The sequence below is a fragment of the Crocuta crocuta genome, unplaced genomic scaffold (genome assembly GCF_008692635.1).
Source record: "Crocuta crocuta isolate KB4526 unplaced genomic scaffold, BGI_CrCroc_1.0 scaffold322, whole genome shotgun sequence".
NCBI classification, from domain to species: domain Eukaryota; kingdom Metazoa; phylum Chordata; class Mammalia; order Carnivora; family Hyaenidae; genus Crocuta; species Crocuta crocuta.
In genome coordinates, this window is record NW_027532592.1 from 126,413 (window position 1) to 146,605 (window position 20,193).

Consider the following 20,193-nt stretch of genomic DNA (forward strand, 5'->3'; position numbering starts at 1 on the left):
GCTGAAAAATGTGAAACATGGTAGGAAAAAATCAGAGGCGTAGAACTGGAGGGCCGAGAAAAGCAGGGCACTTAGTAATGTCTTTGGCTTATGTCACTGCTTAGGAATGATCATCTGGATTTCAGCTTTTTGTGGTCAGTGGGGTACCTTTTACTGTTCAAGACTTTTTGTTGCCCTTTCACTGTTGCATCGCCTGCGCGCCCCCTCCCCCCACCGCAGTGATCTGCATTTGGTTTCTTGTCCATTCTTAAAACGTCTCACAGTGTATATTCTGCTTTTGAAAGCACAGTATGTCTCTTCTTCTGGATCATGAAGCCCCTTTCTAAGTTAGGATTATGCAACAGTGACCAGAGGGTCGCAGGCTAAGAGAAATCTGAAAGTCGAGGCAGAAGTTTTGCTGTTTCCTTAAAACTGAAAATGCATTATGTGGCCCATGATGGGCTTCCTTGCACTCCAGGTACTCTCTGAATCACAAAAATCACGGCTGATTGTGGTGACTATAGGAAAAGCTAGAGGTGATATTTAAACCGATACATTTTAAAGGGAGAAGTGTTCTGGAAGATGTTAAAAATATTAACTTGTTACCAAAGATCTTAACTCCTCGCGTCACTTTTGTAAAGTGGGTAGTTACAGAGGAGGCAGGTAGAGAAAAGGGTAAATTAAACCTGCCCAGCTAACTAAAAATAGGCTCTAGAATTTCTAGACCACAGTCTGATTCATGATCTCCTCTGCTGAATAATTCCCGTGTTTGTTTCTTAATATTTTGTTTTTTCCTAGCATTAGGAGGAGAAGCGTATGAAGGTTTATCGGAATGGTAAATAGTTGAATTATTAGACTTCTAACAAGCTTGCCCTTGTGTGTTCTTTTGAGGGCTTTCGAGCTGTGGCTGCTTTATGTCACTATCTCAGCAACCTGCAATTATTTATGACCTTGTAGAAGTCACAAAAATGAATGCATTCTCTTCTTTGGGGAATTTAGAATTACCATAGGACAGGTACAACAGTAGTAGCAGTTCAAAACAGAGTAGCGTGGTTTCGTGATTTTGGGTGAGAGCAGAACAGGATGTAAAGGAGGAGACCACGTGTGGTTGTAGGATCAGGAATGAAGGTGCAGGGATCCATGTGGGGCCGGGAGCCGTCAGCATGAGCCGCGTGGCCGGAGGAGAGTGCGCGTCGGCCTGGGAAATACCAGCCGGTCCGGGAGAACCGGAGGGTAGGTAGGGTGCATGAAAGAGACACACCGGAAAGTTTGATTAGAGCTTTATTAGTTTGGGACCCGAATGAAGGGCCGGGGGTGAGGGGTAAGGCTCCGAACCCCGGGGACCCTCTTGGGGGCAGGGAGCTACGTGATCAGAGCTGTTTTTGAATGAAGACGAGCGTGTGGAGGTGCGAGTTTGTTCCTTTTATGCCCCCTCTTCTCAAGCTGTATTGGGTTTGGAAACCTTGCTTGATGTCAAGGGCAAATCCTTTTATCTTTGATAGCACTGCCTGTGCGTCATCCATGCCTTTGATGGGGTTTGCTGCTGTCCGGACAGGCCCCGTCTAGCCGCGGTCTGTCTCCGTCCAGACTTCGCAAACATCTTTAGATCACACTCAGCCTTTGGTTTGCGCTTCTCATCACTGTTTGTCGGGATCCCCAGGTCTCCTAGTCAGTGAGGCTGTCCCCTGCTCCCTCTGTTTGGTTCCTGTCCCCGGGGCTGGGAATTGCTGCCCATTTCTGCTCATCGGTAACTGCTGCGTGTAAGACGGTAATTGTATCAGGGTCACCTGCATTAGCTTCTTCCCACAAAGGGATGGTATAATCCTTAGGAGGTTACTTAATCTCACAAAGAGCTGCTAAATTATTGCTTGCTGCTTTCTCGGTGATTATGTTCCTCTTTGTGTACTTTGGGATAATCTACCACCAATGAAACCTGTCCTGGGTGATTTTCTGAGTCTCAGAATGAGGAGGTTCGCGAACTCCCAGTTTGCTGCATCCGTAGTCGCGCAGGTGATTCAGATTAGTTTTGGCTGCTGGGACGGTCTCGGCCATCGTCACCCTGGCACAGGGTCTTCCTTTGCCACAGATCCAGAGTTTGTGCTTTTTCGGATGATCTTGGCTACTAATGGATTGTTATTAAGTAAAACTATGCCGTGGCTTGATGATGTTTGTAGATTCATTCTATAAACAGTTTTCTTCCTGTTTCCAGATAGTATCTGTACATCTCCAGAGCCTTAATAGGAAAAAAAAAATGTCTCTTAAGACTCTTCAAGTAAGGAAGTTGGGCGCTGTACTGCTGTAGACTGTCCTCCGTCCGACTCCTCTAAGAGAATGTGAGGCAGGCACGTGGGACAGGATCTGGCTTCCCACACATCTTTAGATCTAACTCAGACTTTTAATGTTTTATTTATTTTTGAGAGAGAGAGAGAGAGACAGAGGATCCGAAGCAGGCTCTCCGCTGACAGCAGTGAGCCTGCCACAGGGCTCGAACTCACGAACCATGAGATCATGTGTTGAGCTGAAATCAAGAGTCCGTCCATCACTTAACTGACCGAGCCACCCAGGTGCCCCCATAATACCTTTAAATAAACATGTCCAGGAACAAACTTTTTCCCTTCTCTCCACAGCTCAGATCTTCCCCTTTACTCCACAAACACCCCCCCCCGCCACCACCCNTTTCCCAAGCCAGAACCCTGGAAGTAAAATTATTCATTCCTCTTTATTACACACCCTTCATAGGCCAGTCACCAGGCCTGTCTCCTTTGGTTGGCTTGATTCTGTCCAGAAGTAATGGGGAGCCCGACCATCAGTAGCTTACACCGGAAGGATACTTGTCTTGAGTCGGGATGTAAACAGTCCCTGCGGTGGCTCAGCAGCTCCCAGGTGGTCCGCAGTTGGCCCCACCGTGGCTGGGAGGAAGTGGAGCCGAAGCTCTCTGGCTTTCCTGGCCCGCCGGCCCGCGAACCTGTGATGTCTGTCCCACATCTTTCCTCCCAGCGTTCTTTAAGTCAGTTACCTTATCGTTGTTTCCACTATTGCTTCTCAAGTTCAAGTCCTCATTCTGTCTTCATACAACAGAATAGTCTTTTCCTGGCTTCAGTCTCTGGTATTACTTTGCTTTAATCCACCTCTCCTTCGGTTACCAAAGTCATCCTTCTGAAACAGAGACGATTGTGCCAGGCCTCTGCCTAAAACTCACCTGCAGGGTTGGGTCTAGTGCCCTTTATGAGGCGGCCCCTCCCCGACCAGCTCCCACAACCCCGCGTCCCTTGCCTCCCCCAGCACACACACGTCCCGCTCAGTACTGACGTGTTTGGCTCTGCGAGCTCACGCCTCAGGATCTGTGCCCGTCTTACCTGGAATGTCCCGCTCCCGCATTGGCCGCCAGCCACCTCCGGCCCCTGCCCGTAGCCTTGCGTTTACTCGTCAGACTTGCGCCACCGCGGGTGCCCTGGTTGTACGTATCTTCCGCTGCGTGTATTGTAATTCTGTGCGTCCCGCTGGACCAGGTTCCTCGATGGCAGCGTCTAGAACTGGGCCTGTCGGGAGAAGGCGATCTGTAAATATTTACCAAACAAATGGGGCTTGAGGCGGTTTGATTAGGAATGGTGCCAGTTCTTAAATGGCATCAGACGGTCTTCCGATTCCCCTTCTCTTTGTGCCAGAAACCTTTCTGTATTTGTTCCCCTACTCCGTACAGGTCTGGATTTGAGCTTTGGTTGTTGTAAGGGGGTGAGCGAGTGAAGGGAGAAGCATGGGAAGGGGGTAGGAAACGTATCGGATATTCTTCTTTGACGTAGCTGCTCAGTTTGTTTTGTTTAAAACACTGTGGGACCAGACGGTCGCTTCTGTGAAGTTGGATCTGCGGTCACTCCCTGAGAGGCCCTACTCACTTCTGTCTCCTTTACCTGCAGCTGAACGAGGGTCCTGTGAGGCTCTGACAGTCGTGGCGCAGCCGTGGCTGACAGACCAGGAGCCAGTAGTGACCCCTGGGAAGATCTTCTTTCTGAAAACATTGTCAGGACGTTAGCCTGGATGAACTAGTTAATGGGAACTAGTCTTTTTTTTAAATGTTTTTTATTTATTTCTCAGAGAGAGAGACAGCATGAACAGGGGAGGGTCAGAGAGAGAGGGAGACAGAATCTGAAACAGGCCCCCGGCCCTGAGCTGGCTGTCAGCACAGAGCCCAGTGCGGAGCTAGAACCCACGAACCAGGAGATCATGACCTGAGCCGAAGTTGGACACTTAACCTACTGAGCCACCCAGGTGCCCCTAATGGGAACTAGTCTTAATGTCCCTGCACCAAGTCTGCTTCTGGGCCCGGGACCGCTTGGCCCCTTGACATCGAGCCAGAGGGTCTGCGAGTCTGACCGAAGAGAGGACAGTCAGTCACAGATCTGCCCTCCTGCGTTTTCCGCGGCAGTATCATGTGTGTGTGTGTGTAGTCTACCCGAGACAAGAATTTAATCTCTGTATGTATTTGCGTTCTATCGCTAGAATAACGAATTGCCTCACATGTAGCGGTTTAAAACAGCCCGTGGGCCAGACGTCCAGGTGGCCTCTCGAGGCCGAAATCGGTGTCAGCGGGCCAGGCCGGGGGGCAGACTCGCCGCCCGGCTCTCCAGACGGTACGAGGATTCGGTGTGTGGTCGGAGGGCGGGGGACTGGCTCCGCGCTGGCTGCCAGTCGGGAGCCTCTCTCCCTCGGCTGCTCGGAGCCTCTTGCGTTCTTTGCGTCCTTGGTCTTCAAACCAGCAGGAGAGCCTGGAGTTGTCGCCCATGAGAGTCTAACCTTGCCGTTCCGCTGCATCTGGTCCATCCAGAGAGTTCTCTGCTCTAACAGCTCGTTTAATGAAAGGGGACCCATGAGGATATGCCAGGGTAATATCCCTGCGCTAAGGTGTCTCTGACTTAAATCACATCTGCCAAGACCCTTTGCCATGACTCACAAGTTCTGGAAACTTAGGGTGTCGACACCCTACAGAGTCATTTCCCTGTCACACCATCTATGAAAGGTATTTTATAAACCCAAAAGTATTTAATACTCCCTTCTAGCAATCCCTTGACTTGGCATGGAATAAATATTAACTCAGTAATGTAAAATGGAAATTTTGAAATATTCAAAACATAAAGCATGGAGAGCGCCTGGCTGGCTCAGTCAGAGTATGACTCTTGATCTTGGGGTCGTGAGTTCAAGCCCCATGTGGGGCGTAGAGATTGCTTAAATAAATAAAACTTAAAAAAAAGCATGGAAACTCTTTATGAGTGGCTAGTGCTCTGATGTGAAAGGTCCAGACATGTCGGTGACCACAGGCCCTTCAGACTAGCGGAACATTGTATAGCAGCTCCAAGGTCACATTTGTGATGATGGGTAAAGCTAAGAAATTAGAACTCAATGATACTTGTAAATACAATTAAATACCAACGAAAACCTACTGTTTTAGGTGAATTCTTCCATTAAATAGATTTTTTAAAAACAATATATAGTTTTACTTTCCGTTTGTTGACGGATTTTCTAGAAGATTCTTTAAATTCCAGAGTACTATTGGCGTCATCCAGTTGGTTGATACAATGTAAAGGAAAGACTGCCAAAATAAATCACCTTAAACTATAACAAAGGCAGAAAAATAATAAAGGGAAATGAAATACGTGAAAATAAGTTTAATTTTCAATTAATCTCAAGTGGGTTTGGGTAAATGACTGTGATTGCCCTTCCCCCAAAACAATAACTTCAAAAACTAATTGACGCCACATTCTTTGAAATAAAAGTCTTGGCTCACTAAATTGTGATAATACTAAATTGTTGCCCATGTGGAATTGGGGAGTCTCGTTACTACATGATTTTAATTATTATAATTTTACAGCATATCTTAGGCTGGGCCAGTTTCCTTTCATTATTTTTCCCAAATTTTCTTAGCTATTACTCATTTCCTCTTTTAGTCTCTCTGAAAAATTCCGTACATTTTTTTGGTCTCTTTGATTTTTTTTTAAATTGTCTCAAAACACACTTAAGATGTACTGCCTCAACCGTTCATGGCTGTGTGATTCAGGAGCGTATATTCACACTGCTGTGCAGCCGATGTCCGGGACTTTTTCATCTTGCAAACCTGAACCCCTGTATTCATTAAACTCCCTCCTTCCCCTCCCCTCGGCCCCACGGTTCTGCTCTGTCCCCGCGAATTTGACTAGATGCCTCCTAGTAGTGGAATCAACAGGACTTGAGTCTAAACGATCTTACCCCACATGGTGGCCTGAACTTGAACCTGTGTCGTAGCGCGTGTCTGCGTTTCCCTCCTCTTGAAAGCCAAATAGCGTCCCGCTATGTGTGCGCGTGTGCATGAGTGTGCGTGTGTGTCCCTGTGCGTGTGTCCGTGGACATTAGGGCTGCTCCCAGCTTTGGGTGATTGTGATGCTGCTTGAACACGAGTGTACAGATATCTGTTCGCATCCCGGCTTTCAGTTCTTCTGGAGATAACTCCATTCTTTCTTTCCCAGTGGTGAAAATGGGTGTTTGTTTTGTTTAATGTTTTTGCTTTTTGACATTTTTATCCAGAAAATGCAAACGTTTCATAGATGCACGTAGTTAAATAGCTTAATTCCAGGCCCGTATATCTGAGCCATCTGTTAATAGAATATGCCATAAACATCTTTGGGCTGCATACGTTTTCACCACGTGAATGATTGTAAGGCGATTCGCTATAAAAAAAAAAAATCACACAAAAATGGGGACATTTCATTTAAATGGACAAAAAGAAACATGAAAAATGAATAACAAAATTAAAAGACCCTGTCGTGAAACACAGAATATTTGAATACATTTAAAACGTGTGTCGACTTTTGGCAGTATTGTGCAAATAACTGGTTTGATTTTGTGGATTGTACCCAAGCATTCGTCTTCGAAGTCTTTCATTCATGATACCTTTTTTTTTTTTGCTTATTGATTCATCTCGGCACCACTGTTTTCCTTCTTCCACGTTCTTCCTTCATTAAGAGAGGTATCCAGTTCCAGACACCAGGACACGTATTTGTAGCTGAGTTTTGCATTGCACAAGCCATCTACGCTGCCGCTTTCTCTGGGCCTGTTGTCACGTGCTGGTGACAGACATTCCGGAGTTCTCTGGGAAATGTGGACGCAGTTCCCCCGCTCGAATTCGCTCGTGATTGCGCTCTGCCACCACCGTAACTGCCATGTTCCCCGGCCCAGCACAGCGTGCAGTGTGGCCTTACGCTCTCCTTTCCCACAGCCCGTAGGTAGGTTCCGTCAGGGTATTTTTGTCAAGTCGATCCATATGGTCCTTACCATCCACTCTTTGAAGAGCACCATGTCTGTGTGGCACTGAGCGCAATGAGAGCGGGCCAAGGTTTATGTAACATCAAAATAGGAGCTCTGTTGATGGAGAAATAGCCACCCAGCAGCTTCGATACGGTAACCCGGCGAGGGCAGTTGATTCGCCGCTGGGAAAACGAAGCCAGACTGTCCACCAGTTATTTAATATTTTATGACAAAATGTTCTTACAGCCGGCCGGTGGTGCGGCAGAAATGTTTGTGGCAACAACGTCCACGGCCGAGATGTGCAGAGCGAAAATACCGGACGCGACTACGAGATAATACGGTATATTAAGCGCCAGGAGGGCTAAACAGGAAAATCGCGCAGGGGGAGGGGAAGGAGAGTGAAGGCCGGGATGGGGCAGTGCGGTTTCTACTGCAGTTCCCAGTCAAGTGTCAAGAGAGGCCTCCTCGCTGCGAGGAAGGCGTTCCTGAAAGGTGAAGGGGTGCGCCGTGTGGATTCCCGGGGAAGAACGTTCCAGGCAGAGGGTGCGAAGGACAAAGGACAAATCGGGCCCCATGCCTCCGAAGTAATCGTACAGCAAGAAATAGAAGTCTGTAGGGCATGTCTGACTTCTGCTTTCAGATAGGTCCGCGAGGGTCGTTGACAGCTGAGCAGACGGTACGAGGGAAGGAGCAGCCTGAGACCCGGGGAGCCATGGCCTAACCGAACCTGCAGCAGAGGCCTGAAAACCAAAGAGAAAGCGGCAAGATTTAGAAAACCTCCTGAGTAGAGGCGTCGTCAGTCCCCACAAGGGTCAAGCGCGAGGCAGTGTTTGTTAAGTTAGGAACGTTCAAGCAAAGCCTGCTTTAACTCGTGAGCATCCGGGACGCAGTGAGAAGTCCTGCAGACACGCGCGGGGCCGGACGGTGGTGCAGGGGACGCAGTCAGGGCCTCGCTCTCCTGACATCAAAGCCCGAGCGAAATGGAGCGTTACCTGCAGAGCAACGAAAGGGAGGCCGTTTCCATCCGAGCGCTGGGACTTCTGTCCTGGTCACTCAGCCAGGGGACGCGGGGAGCGCCGGGCACCGCTGGGGGCGGGCCTGCGGGAGGTCTCGAGCTTGGGGTGAGGCCGTGACCGGAGAGGAGAAAGCCAGGGGCTCCGGTGCCAGTGGCAGAGCTCGTCCCTGCTACCCGTGTGGCCCCCAGCGAGGCCGGTGTCCCATGTACTCTTCAGACAGACGGAACGTGGTGTGAAGATGAAGTCCCAGGCCATAGCGACCAAACTGTGGGTCAGAGGGCAGGAGGTAGGTGGGCAGACTGACAGCCGGCGTTGGTCGGAATTGGAAATCGTGTGTATAAATGTTCTGTCATGTAAGTGTGAGTTCCGTTGAGGTAAAGTTGGATCTCGGGGGGAAACAGCAGAGAAAACACGGCTCGTGCAGCAGAGGAGAGAAAACACCAAAATGTAAAAGCCCAAATATAAAAATTACGAAATGACTGTAAGTAAATTAAATCCCCCATTAAGTTTGGTAAGCATATTTATGGTGTCCTTTCCTTCCAGAAATTTTAAATCACGCGTGGTCACACTGTTGTTGTTTTATGACCATTCAGGTTCATGTCATCCCTACAAAGGCTTTACCGGGTCTGAAGTCCTAGAAATAATCCCCGGGTTTATTGTCAGGGAACCCAGTTACCCCAGCACTGCTGCTTGAGTGGCCGTGGGTCCCCACGTTACCTGAGGCCCACGCCGTGTTTGCCCTCTAACAGACTCTGGGTGTCGAAGTCCTGTCTCTGGGCTTTCTGGGCTCGTCGTCCATTGCCTCTCCCCACACTCTCCTCAGGTGTCTGATCGCGTATTCCGGTGTGTTTTGATACTGTTGTGGAGGTTTCTCATGCTCTCTCTGGGCATTTGTGTTTCTCACACGCTCGTTTTTCAAATTGATTCACACCTAGAATCAATTCGTCAAAAAAAAAAAAAAACTCCCTGAAATTTTAAGTGCAATGACATTAAGTTTATGAATAATTTGAGGGGCGAATTGATAGATTTAGAATATTGAGTCTCCCCATAATATAAAAACTTTTTTTCTTTTTTAACATTTATTCATTTTTGAGAGACAGAGCGTGAGTAGGGGAGGGGCAGAGAGAGAGAGAGAAACACGCAGAATCCCAAGCAGGCTCCAGGCTCTGAGCTGTCAGCACAGAGCCCGACGTGGGGCTCGAACCCACAAACCATGAGATCACGACCTGAGCCAAAGTCAGATGCTTCACCAACTGAGCCCAAGAACTAACCTTGGCCGTGTGATTACTACATGCTAGCTGTTGTCTCATATCATTATCCCTTTTTAAGATGATGCAGCTGAGGGCTCAGTTGAAGGACCTGCTCAGAACCGTGGCCATACGTGGCAGAGCCCAGTCCCACACCCCGAGCTGACACCGAACTCTGCCCTTGACCACCACATTACATTTCTCCTCCTCCTCCCATCCCTGGAAAGTGCTGTGTCTCTGTCTTGATTTCCACACCCCCTGACCCCACCTAACTTCTAACTCTGTGCTTTCTGGGGCTGCTGAATTAATTGGCAGTGACAAAAAACCAAAAACAAAACCCCGACCTCTGTGAATACTCCTGTCATGGCTGATTGTGTGTGTCACCTTTACTGGGCCAGGCTAGTACCTGGCTTTTAGTCAAACGTTAGTCTAGATGTTGCTGTGAAGGTATTTTTTAGACGGGATTTACATCTAAGTCCGTAGACTGAGTAAAGGATAATCAGTTGAAGGCCTTACGAGAAAACATTGGGGGCCCCTAAGGAGGCAGGAATTCGGCCTCCAGAGGAGCTGCAACATCACCTCCTCCTAGGTCTCCAGCCTCCCAGCTTGCCCTGCAAATTTTACCACATTTTGCCCCCCGCCCCCCCATCGTGTGAGCCACTTCCTTACAGCAACACCTCCCTTCCTGTACCCTCATCCGAGTTAGATTCCGGAGTCCCCGTTACTGTGTTCTCTCTGGCATGCTTGCCTGGCAGCCCTAGTGACACTGAACTCTCCGTCTCTGTGTCAGCAGCTGCGCGCAGCTCGAGAAAGCCCACCACCGTCCTGACTGGTCTTGCTTCAGAATCGGGACCACAGGCCCCAAGGGGACCCTAAATGCTGTCTGGCCATGCTTCCCTGTTCTCTACTCAACTGCTTGTCCCACTCGCCAAGACGGCTCCTGCCCCCCTCCCCTCCCGGGTCCTCACTCTTGCTGCTGACCTCCATGCTTGCTTCGCTTTAGAAAAGAAAAGAATACGAATCTCCCCCCACCCCGCCGCCCACCCCTGCCCTGGTGCGCTCTGCCCTGCCTCCTGCGTGTGGGACAGGAATCACCCGTGCCCTTACTGGAGGTCAGACCCCCTGCTGTGTGCTGGACCCCAGCCCCGCACTCCGGTGCAGGGACTTCTTGCTCAGAATCGCCCACGCCTGCTGTCCCTGCGGTCAGTGCGGGACTTGCGGTGATGGTGTCCATCCCTCGTCCTTCTGACCCGAGGAGTTAGTGCGGTTACTCTGACATTCTTTCCGTTGACCACGCACTGTACGGTACCACGCTCCCAAGCCGGAGGTTTGCGTCTTTTTAATCAACACCTTTTGAAATGTGTTCCTTTTAAGACAAGGAAGCAAGCAAGAGCTGGGCTATTTCAGGCCTGTGCATTCATTTCAGCTGCTGTTTTATCTGGGCATCAAACGGTAATTGACACATGGTCAAGTTCCTCACTCTGCAGTGAGCTGGAGGGCAGAGCCACGGTCTTAATCTTTATTCCCAGAACTTGGTGCGTTGTAGTTGCTCTGAAAAGGTTTGTTAGGCTCACCTGAAGTTCTCCTAGGAGGCATCCTGGAATGCTTCCTGTCTCGCTGTGTCCCCTTGTTTGTTGCTGCTGCTGGGGGACGATGGAGGATCATACGGACCTCCCCGCCCTGTCAGGGGCAAGTGAGTGCCGCTTCCAGACAGGAGCATCGATGTAACCTGTACAGAGGCACGGCTGAGGCAGGGGCACCCGGAAGCTGTACTTGACCTCTTCCCTGAGCAGGTCTTGATCTTCCATTTGGAACCTGTTCTTTGTCTCTGTGTTATGGTCTGAGATCCCTCAGACCGCGTGGATTTGCATCCTTCCTTCCGCTTTTTAACTGTGTGACCGGGGAAGCTTTCTTAACTTCTCTGTGCCTCTTGTTCCTCGCTAAGATGGGAATCGCAGGGCTGTTGTAAGGGCCGATCTATGTAAAGTGTGTGGAATGGGGACCTGGCGCGTCATGAGCACCAGGAAGTATCAGCTGTGTGTTGTCCGCAGGGTTATGGAAGCTCCCGTTTGTGTGCTCTCTGCAGTTGTGACACCTAGTAACTGGGTCTTTGGAGTTTCCTCACTTTATCTGAAGGAGACAAAGTGCCACCCAAATTAAGCATTAAAAGCAGGCTGTTGTGTGTTTGACGTTAGCTCCAGTGTGTGTGTAGCCCTGGGGTTAATTGTAAAAGCCTTTTCTTCTCCCTCGTGCGCTGGGGGCTGACATCTGCTCTTTAGCCTTTGAGCCACACGAACTTAATGGAGCTGATTTCTCAGTCTTGAAACATTTGTGGAAATTGTGCAAGTCAACGGCGTGGGCGAGACCGGTGTGTACGCCACAGCGGAGTTCTGATCTCTCGCTCATCATCGGGCAGTAAGTTGGAGGAGCCGCCAGGTGAACACGCCAGTTCTTTCCAGTTTCTCCGCATAATGTGTGTGTGCTCTCGTTCACGGCCCAGCAGTATAGAAAGTCGTCTGCCTGAAGTACTGTGGCAATTCCCAGGTCCAAAAGGAACGTATCTTCTAGATTTCTCCTACAGATCCGCTAGAAAGGAGTTTCAGATGTGAAGGTTAGTCCCCAGAACGGGAGGTCCCAACATTACTAAGTTAGTGACCAGGGGGCCACATCGTATGGCATCTAAGGCAAAGACTGGGTGTGACTGTTTCTTTTTACTTGCCAGGGTGCTTGAGGGGTCGCCCTAAGTCCACACTTAAGGAAAAATGCTGGCTGAATAGTCCTGATCTCCACTGTACTCTGAGTTGTTCCGGGCGCTTCCAGATCACATAAAGAAACGCAGGGCCCCGTGAGGCTGTCTGCTGGAGGACGAGCTGTGGGATAGAAGCAGTGGGCGACGCTCTGAAGCCTGGGCTCAGTTTTTTGGGTTGGCCACTTACACGGGGCCATGGGCAAATTACTCCTAAAGAGATTTGCTTGCATGTTTTACGTGGATCATTGTGAAAGAGTGAAGTGGAAGTATGTTTTAAGGCGGCGCTCAAAAAATGGGTTTTCAGTTTACCACACGTGCCCGTATTTCTGTTGTAACACTTACCGAGCCGTGATTGATGGCTCACGTTCGTAATGAGTTCCTTATGGACACGGACTGTGAATGAATCTCCGCGTGACCCCAGCGCCTGGCCGCCCCTGACACACATGTGGGCCTGCATTTTATTGAATCGGGGATCTTTAACTTGCTTCATTTATAGGTTTGTTGCAAGTAAACATTTTTAAATGAGATGTAAACTGAGGTGCAATTTCAGAGACCCTTTTATTAGAGTGGTTCTCGATTTTATCCTGGGCCGGCTAAGAGTACATTTTCCATCCCACCGTCACACGTGTGTACACTGACCAAACGTTCAGGAAGCGCTTTACTCTTTGTCTCGCCCTCGGATGAGTCCTGTTGCATCATATTCCATTCATTGGAGATCACGCCGGTGCCAGCCCACTGCAGTGACTTTGGGATCCTGTAAGTGATCTGCAGCCTACAGTTTCAAAGGCCCTTCTCGAGAACGTAAGCTCCTCAAGAACAGGAACTTCGTCGTATTTACTTCTGTGTTGCTTGCGTGAGTAAAAGAATGGAGATGCTCTTTCCCATAGGTCACAGTCAAAAAAATAAAGCCTTACAGACTCCTGGCTGCATTTCAATTCACCCAGTATTTGAGCGGTGTGTTAGGTGTAATACAGTGCCCTCAGCACCATGGAGGATCCAGAAATCTTTTTTTAGTTTATTTATTTATTTTGAGAGAGAAAGAGAGAGAGAGACCGCGCAGGGGAAGAGCAGACAGGGTGGGAGGGAGAGAGAGAGAATATCCCAAGCAGGCTCCACACTGTCCACACTCCTCGGGCTCCTTAGAGGGGCTCAAACTCAGTGAACTGTGAGATCATAACCTGAGCCAAAATCAGGAGTCGAATTCTTAACCAGCTGAGCCACCCGGGTGTTCCCACAGGATCTAGAATTAAAGAAAGCTCAGCCTCAGGCCTTGTTCAGTTTAGAGCCCGATCCAGGGGGCTGGTCAAGTACAGGTAGGCCATGAAAGAAGTTTCAAGACTTTTCCAAAATATCTGACATCAGCCATTGGCACAACTAAAGCAAGTGCCTGATACAAGCGATTTGCCAAGAACTTAGATGCCTGGTGCCGACACGGTATCAGGACCAAGCACTGATAGCGCCCTGCCTCACCCATTCGTCATCGCTGTCGAGTCCCACTATAGATTCCATGAAACAGGCTCAGTCTTATAAATATTCAGGGAGCATTTGGTTCACTGTTGATTTGACTTTTAAAAATCTCTTTTCCTTTAAAAAACAATTCACAGTGATCCCGTGTCCAGCTTGTGGTGGGTCCTAAAAATTAGGTCCTTTGACAAGCACAGGAATTTGTTTCTTAAAAATTAGTTTGCCTCATTGATAAAGAGGAGGAAACTTCAGCAGCGTTATGTGAAATGCAGCGGGGCACGGCTTCCTTGGTTTTAGGTTACCCTGTAAGTGTGTAGTGATATGTGCTCACACTCATGAATTTCAGGACAGTGCCAAGGAGCTTCACATCTCAAAGGACGGTCTTTGGGAAGGCCTAACCTTTTTGGACTAACCTTAAAACCTATTGTCAAAACTGGGACTTGAGAATAAAAGAGGGTGTAGGCTGAATAGTTCTGCTGAAGCAAACATACACTGGGGGACAGTGTGTGTGTGTGTGTGTGTGTGTGTGTGTGTGTGTGTGTGAGTTTGGTTACATTGTCTTGAAAAAAAGCTTCACAGAACATTTACAAAACTTGAAACCCTATTAACTAAACAATTACTGGCAAATCTTTTATAATCAGGAGAGATTACTTTCAAAGATCAAGGCTTAATACCTTAAGGTTATCAACAATTTATAAATAGCATTGTAATGAAAATGCTAATGTTGTGAAAAGAGTTTTTCCTCTAAGACCCAAAAAGTGAATGATGCGCCTTTTTAATTTATTTTTAAAAACTTCATGTTCAGTTTTGAGAGAGAGAGAGACAGCACAGGTGGGGGGGCGGGGGGCAAGGGGAGAGGCAGAGAGAGAGAGGGAGACACAGAATCCAAAGCAGGCTCCAGGCTCTGAGCCATCAGCACAGAGCCCAATGCAGAGATCAAACCCATGAACTGTGAAATCATGACCTGAGTCAAAGTTGGCCGCTAAGCCGACTGAGCCACCCAGGTCCCCTGGTGTGCTTATTTTAGGTAATATTCTCTGTGTAATGAAAAGATCAGATGTTCTTAGAAATAATGATAATGGAAGAGAGTCTGTATTTAGAGCCATCTTTCTTAACGGTATACAGCAAATTAACAGGTAGACCTGGATGCTATGGTTTCATCTAGAAAAGATAGTAGTCTGCCTCAGTTCCTTCTGCGAGTTTTTACTGACTCTGCCTTATGATCAGCCTGATGCTAAGGCTCTGCAGATAGCATTTTAGTATGACTTAACTGTCAAAGAGTATTTGCTGTGGTACTAATCCAGTGGTACCAAAAAGACCTCCTACAGTAATCGAACAGTGGGAACGTCAAAGACAGCTTTACATGAGATAGTACTATAGGAATGACCCACAGTCTCCACTCCTCGCAGCTTATTTTTAATTTTGAACTCCATAATTGAAATGCCTTCTCTTTTCCCTAAGCACCTTTTTAATGGGAATTAAAAACACTTGCTTTAACCCACATAAACACTTTTGGGGGGGGGGCGGTCATACTTAGATCAGTTAATACTGCCATTTAAGGAAGTCCGGTCCGGGACCTAAGTGGTTATATTAAATGTTTTAAGTCCCAGACTAGGGAGAGAGCATGTATCCTCATTGCTGCTTTCAAGCAGGAAGCATAAAATTTTATTAAATTGATAAGTCAAATCACTGACTGAAATGAAGTTTAATGGAAGTTCTCTATCAGAAGAATAATGTGACGTTTTAATATAGGACTATCATGTGCCACAGTCAATTCACTTCTGTAAACAGTGCTTTAAAGTAACAAACGGAAATGTTTAGGCCAAGTTTTTGCATTGAGGCAAGATTGAGCTCAAAAGTAATTGCAGTTACCCATGTATTTGTTGCCTTCCCACATATTTTAGGTTGATAAGTTTCCTCCAAAGGGTCTCCTTTTCCCTTTTATTGTATTAATACTTAAAATGCTTTGAAAAGCCCTCTACGCTTCAGCGGCGGTTGGTGTCGGAAGAGGTAAAGCGTGGATCCGGGGTCCTTCCTCAGCCCTCTTCTGTATCTTTAGGAGGCCCCCGGCCGCAAGGGCCCAGTGCCAAAGGGACACGCTCTCCGGTTCCTTGCGTCTGCTCTCCTTGAGTGCGTGAGTGCCCTGCGAAGCCGCTGGCGTGCTTACGGAGACCTTTAACTCAACATCTGTGCTTCTCAAGAGTATAAATAATTACGTGCAGGATTCTTAAAGTAGAATCAAATTAATTCTGCCATTGTTTGCTATTCACTGTAATGAGTCACTGCTCTTGGGAATTTGACATCTACTCTCCAAGATTCTTGAGAATTCTGAGAACTAGCAGATAGCTGGAACGAACCTGCTTGCTTACATGAGCGTATAGCCGTTTCGCGTAGGTAAAAGGAAAGCGTTAGGGAAGGCTCACGTGGTCTGTGAACGTGTGTGTTTGCTACTCCTAACGCTTCCTGTTCCCCGGGGGTCAGGTAGCCTTCTAAGGACTTCACGTGATGCATGCTATTTATTATTCATCCCCATTTTATATAAGGACAGAGAAGATAGCATCTTTCCCCAGGTCACGCACCTAGCAGATAGGAAGCCAGAGTTTGAACCAAGGCATTCCGGCCCCAGGATCTGACTTGGAATCCAAACACTCTTTGAAATCGATCAGGGACCTTAAAGAAGTTACCATATACGTGTGTCAGAAGAAACCAAGGCAAAGAGCTCCTGTCTCCTGATGCTCGGCCCAGTGTCTTTTCCACTGTAGTTCAGATTCTCCTACGTGGATCGATCTTTTCTTGTCCAAGCGGTAGCTCCGTAGTAAAGTCAAGTATAACAGAAGCCGTGTCCTTGGGATCTAGCCGGGACTGGAGGAACACTGCGGGCTTTCCTGTTAGACCCTCAGGGGAGGAGCGCCTTAGACGAAGCTGACCTAACGGTACCCTCCATCCAGATGATTTAGGTGGGTGGTTGGTGGAGACACGCTGTGGTAACTCCGCTGGGGTCGTGGTTTGAGAGAAGGCTCATTTGTGGTAGCGTCTGGCAGTGTTTCCGTTTTCCTTTCCGGCAGAAGCCCCTGATTTCTCGTACGATCCGCTGAAGGCCCCTCTTCCTCGGCACTGGGTGAACTGGGTAGATAGCCACCTCGCGTGGAGGTGCCGCTGATGTTCCGTGTCCCTTCTCTCTGGTACCGCGTGGCCTCTGTACGATGAGCTCGCTGTGACGGCCGGCGCCGGCGTCAGCCTGTGGACCTCTGGGAGGGACAGTTCTCAGACTAGTCCCCTGAGTGCTCTTACGCTTGGACCAAGCTCTAGGAATGAGAGTGCTCGTGTCCAGTTCACACGAACGGCCTTTGGGTGAAACTCTTCTGGGGATCCATCTTTCCCAAGTACGGAATCGTCAGCCTCGGCACCTGCTACTATTGCGACAACAAAGCCCGTGAAGCCGTAGCCAGCAGAAAGGAACAGAAGCCTTGCTGACTTACATCCAGTCGTGTCTAACTCAGCAGCTTGTTTTGTTTATTTTTCACGGATGCTTGTTCTTGGCTGGGAGTTCATGTTGTATATATCTTTTTTTCTTTTGGAAAATGTCCGTGTTTTATGGCGTTCTCCAAAAGCAAGGATTTCCATAGCAGGTTCCAGAAGCTCTGTTGAGCTCTGTGGGGACATACTTACTCCAGAGAGGCTGTGCGAAATGTTTGGAGGAGGGTGAATACTTTTTTAAAGTAAAGACAAAGGATGGAAACCCTATCAGAGAAGGACTGAGAAACCCTACTGCTAATTTCAGAAACCTTGCACGAGCGGAGGAGAGCGGTTCAATCACAGTGGCGAAGTGTTACAACTGAAGTCGTTCAGGCAAAGGCTCGGCCTTCGTCTAGTTTTTTATTTTGTATACAGTTGTCTTATTAAATTCCCGCTTAAAATGGGCACCGTCCATATTGTCTGAAAAGCCTCGGCCAGACTCGAGGCCGAAGGACTCGGCAAGGCCTGCTGACCTTGAATCACACACCTGTCTTCCACAAGCAGCCGGCCCGGTGTTTAAAGATCGGGCCTCTCCAGCGTAAGCTCTAATAATAGAGCGAGGAAGTCCCACCCGAGCGGGCACTTTGGAGGGCATCTCTCTGTGTGACCGACTCCCCCTGGGTCCAGGCTCTCCCCTCTCTTCTTCCGAATTCATTCAGATAAAATATATAGACGCCGAAGGAAAACATCTAATCTCCTTCATCATGTAAATTCTAAACATTTTGGCAGTAAAACGCTGCTGCTCATATGTTCGTTCTGGTCGGTGACCAGAATACACGTAGTGAGAGCTGGGTTTTGTCTGCCCTCGGCGTGGGAATTTGTTTATAGCCCGGCTTCTCTGTGATTTTTGAAGGCAGCTGTCTGAAATTTGAGAAGTAACCTATGTAAAGGTTTCTCAGAGGGGATAAGAGTTCACGAACGAACTGGAGCACGTTTTGCGTCCTCAGAAGGTGTTTTGCAGCAGCTTGTGTTTTTCCTTGTTTCTGTTTTGGTCGAAGGCCCCACAGTCACACGATCTGCACATTTTATTTCACTCACAGTGAGGTTTCTATTGGACCATTTGTTAGCCCAAGAGCAGCGGAATGGACTGTTTTCTTCACTGAGTTTTTGGTTTTCGTTTTGCTAACAGAGGGAAAACTTTCCCATAACGCCAGATTTCCTAATTTTTTTTTTTCCCCAAAGGAACTAAGCATGTATTGTATTCAAAGGAAACTTTGTCCTTGGGGGACACCTGGTATTTATAGAAGAGTTTTTGTTTAAGTCTCATACCAGTTAGTAGATCCTTTATTTTCTGTTCCGAGCATATCTGAACCGTTTTCTTGAGATGCACGTCACAGGCCACCCAGTCCACCCGTTGTGTACAGTTCAGCGGGTTTCAGTGTGTGCGCAGCCCTTCAGCCGCCACCGCCCCCCACATCAGAAGCTTGTCTTCACCCCGAAAAGAAACGCCGCCCGTCAGCAAACACTGCCGTTTCCCTGCAGACCTCCCGCCGCCCGCAGCCACTGCTGCGCCTTCTGTTTTCTTAAGTCACCCGTTCTGGGCATTTCATGTAGGTGAAACTGTATGGCATGTGGTCTTTTCCGACCTGGCATCACGCTCTCACGGGGCCACTCACGTCCCACACGGCGGGACTTCATTCCCCTGTGTCGAGAAGCAGGGCCACGTTGTGTGGCTGGACCACGCTTCGTTCGCCCGTTGGTTGATGGACATTTCGATTGTTCCCGTTTTGTGGCTCTTACCATGTAACACTGCTGTGAGTGTTGGTTACAAGTTTTCACGTCACTGTATTTTCATGTCTCTTGGTGTAAACCCAGGAGTGAAGTTGCTGGCTCCCATAGTAACTCTAGATGTAATGTTTTGAGGACATGCCAAGCCTGCCCCAGACCACCATACCATTTTGAATTCCCATCAGCGGCATATGAGGATTTATTTCCCCACATCCTTGTCAGCTTGTGTTTGTCCTTTTGATTATTGTCATCCAAGTGGCTGTGAAGTGGTAGCTGATGGTGGTGTTGATTTGTGTATCTTCTTTAGAGAAATGCCTGTTTAGATCCTTTGCCCATTTTTTAATTGGGTTATTTGTCCTATTCTTGAATTTTAAAAGCTCTTTATATATTCTGGATATACATACCTTATCAAATATGTTATTAATTGCCACCCATTTTGTAGGCTGCCCTTTACTTCCTTATAGATCCCTTTGAACTTTGAACATTTTTGTCTTAGTTTTTGTGAATCTAATTTATTCTTTTCTCTTTTGTTACTTGTGCTTTTGGTGTCACGACTACGAAGACATCGCCTAATAGAAGATCATGAAGATATACATACTTTTGTTATTCTAAGAGTTTTATAGTTTTGCTGTTCTTACACATAGGTTTTGAGTTAATTTTTGTATATGATGTAAGGCAGGGTCCTTCTTCATTCATTTGCATGTGGATAACCAGTTGTTCGAGCTTCTTTTTTTTTTTTTAACGTTTATTTTTGAGAGAGAGAGAGAGAGCATGCATGAGAGCGAGCAGGGGAGGGGCAGAGAGAGAGATGGAGACACAGAATCCAAAGCAGGCTCCAGACTCTGAGTTGTCAGCACAGAGATCCACACGGGGCTCAATCTCACAAACCGCGAGATCATAACCTGAGCCAAAGTCGGATGCTCAACTGACTGAGCCACCCAGGCGCCCCATTCTGGTTTCATTTTTTCTTTAAACTTTCTTTCCCTCATTGAATTGTCTCAGCACCCTTGTCAAATTAATCATCAGTAATCATATCAATGATCAATTAATCATGCATGTCTAAGAGTTTATTTCTAAACTGAATTCTACTCCGTTGACCTGTATGTCTGCACTTACGCACTGTAGCTCTCTACTAAGTTTTGAAGTCAGAAAGTGTCAGTCTTTAGACTTTTTCAAGATTGTTTTGGCCCTCGGACGCCAAGCATCATCTTACCGATTTGTG

At 47.9% G+C, this 20,193-nt stretch overlaps 1 protein-coding gene across 1 annotated transcript in view; it reads left to right on the forward strand.

Annotated features, from left to right (window-relative positions):
• Positions 1–20,193, forward strand: part of DESI2 (desumoylating isopeptidase 2) — a gene marked incomplete at its 3' end in the record, with an annotated part of 40,848 nt that overhangs the window by 807 nt on the left and 19,848 nt on the right. The window lies entirely within an intron of this gene.